The following is a 2,293-nucleotide window of genomic DNA, read 5'->3' as shown; positions in this document are numbered from 1 at the left end:
TGCAGATGAATTTGTGTGCAAAATTCTCATAAGGCAACACATGTTGAAGGTAGTTGAATCTGTGCGCACAAAATAAAGAAGCAGGAGAACAAGAAATTGACAAGAAGAAGGCCATCATATGTGCTGCTACTGGAGAACTACTAACAAAATTGACAGGAAGGAAAATTCACCGTTCCAGAAGCCAGATTGTTGGGAGAGTGGGCGACACAGAGGAAGAGGGAATCGAGAGGACGCAGAGGCAGAGGAACGGTTTTTGGAGAGTCGTGGCAGTGAGGACGAAGCGCCCTCGCACATGCCCGTCCTAAATAATTGGGACGGGGCTCGTCCCGCCTGTTGGAGTCCTCGCTTTCTTTCTTATGTTCTCATTTAAAATGGGCTCATCCCATTGTAAAAGGCCCGTATAAGAAAGCACAAGAAGCCCAAACGCTTCACGGTTGAGATTAAGTTGATAAAAAATTCTCAAAAAAAACTTGCTAAAAAACAACAACCGGAAATGCTCTTTGACGAGCGAGCCTGGCAACGCTTGATCCCAATGTCTCTCTCCCCCTACGATTCTAATCTTTCTGCCCCCTGATTTTCAGGTGGGCCTAAAGAGATCTCCCCTCTAATCTCTATGCCCCCTGATTTCAACGTGGGCAGGTAAGATATTCTCTATAAAATCTCTTCAGTTATCTCTCTCCTTCCTAATTTAAAGGGATTCCTGTTTGGATGTGGTTACCTAATAAAGTCTGTCTAGTCGGAAATCACTCGCCAGAGCGAGCGCGCACGCAGTAGCATCGCCCAAAAAAAACATTACGTGATCTAAAACTACCTCTTCGTGAGATCCCAAATCCCCTATAAATACTCCACCCCACACCTCCCACCCCACGCCTCCCATACCTAGCCTTCCATGACTACACCAAATTACCACCCCACGCCGCCCAAAGTAGCTCCCAGGCCGGTGAAACCGACAGAGCCGTCATCTTCGAAGCCTGCGTCGGCGAATCCTGAGATGAATGAGAAGGGCATGTCAGAGAAGCCGACAAAATAGAAGGGCACGTCGGAGAAGCTGGCGAAGGAAAAGATGAAAGCGAACGGCAATGGAGCTGGTCGCCATCGAGAGAATCCTCCGGTAACGATCGAGATCCTTGTATTCTGCATACTCCCTCCTTCCCAAGTCTGCATGCAATCCCATAATTTTCCCTATTTTACCGAAGGGAGATGGGTGTGTCTAGAAAGAAAATAAAAAATGACAAAAAAGGCTTGCACGAATCTTAGCATAAAATCAATGACATAGGACTTAGAGGTGCAATAAAATCAGGGTTATCGTCTTTGTTTATATGCCTTAAAATTTGGAAATTGCTAATTTTTTGGCATAGGCTTTCTAAATGAGTTCTTAATCTCAAGTGATTGAAATTGTTGGTGATTCCCCTTAATTTTGCATGGTCTTTACTAATTGATCTTTTTTAATCTGATCGGAACTAAGGAGTATGTGCTCTTGAATGCTTGCAATGGAACTGCTACATTCCTTTTTCGAGATTATCTATAAACTATTGATCTTCTGATCATGTATGCAATTATTTTCATAAGCGTGACGCCTGAAACTTTAGTAGTGTACAGACCAAAGTCTGCTCTTTCTACTAAAACTCAATACTATTATCAGTCAATTTGACAACAGAGATAGCTTTTTTTCTATGTCTGGTGTTGCTTATATGGCCCAGAAGCTCTATGATTTCATGCAGTACTGTAGATCACAATTTTGATATTGGCATAGATTAGTCGGTTCTATGCGTGTTTAAATGAATACCATACAGAATCTAATCACACTATTTGTACATTCAGGGAACTCAGGTTGCTTCTTTGCTGCAATACGAGAAGTTCATAAAAGATTTAAACACATAGCAACTGACGTACATCAAGTTGATTGGACTGGGTGAACTTCTCAAGACTCCTGGCATGAGAATGAGACGTCTACTGTGCCAAGCCATCGCTTATTCATATGATACAGAGCAGGATGCCTTTATAATTAATGGGAGACCATGTAGGATCACACTAAAAGATGTGGAGCATATAACAGGCATGTCCTGCATGGGGAAGAATCACGTCTCTTCAAATCACAACGATACTTTGGAGTTGTGGAAGGAACTGAAAGACCCCAGCGACACAAAAGTAACTTTGAAAGGATTGCTAGCCAAGATGAAAGGCGATAGCACACCTAATTTTGTCAGGCCATTTGTCTTGTACACCATAGGCAAATATGTATGCCTGACAACACAGCAGTATGTGGACAACAGATACCTTGGGATTGTTAGAA

This window comes from Triticum dicoccoides, chromosome 5B, assembly GCF_002162155.2.
Source record: "Triticum dicoccoides isolate Atlit2015 ecotype Zavitan chromosome 5B, WEW_v2.0, whole genome shotgun sequence".
Classification (NCBI taxonomy): domain Eukaryota; kingdom Viridiplantae; phylum Streptophyta; class Magnoliopsida; order Poales; family Poaceae; genus Triticum; species Triticum dicoccoides.
This window is presented reverse-complemented; position numbering follows the sequence as displayed.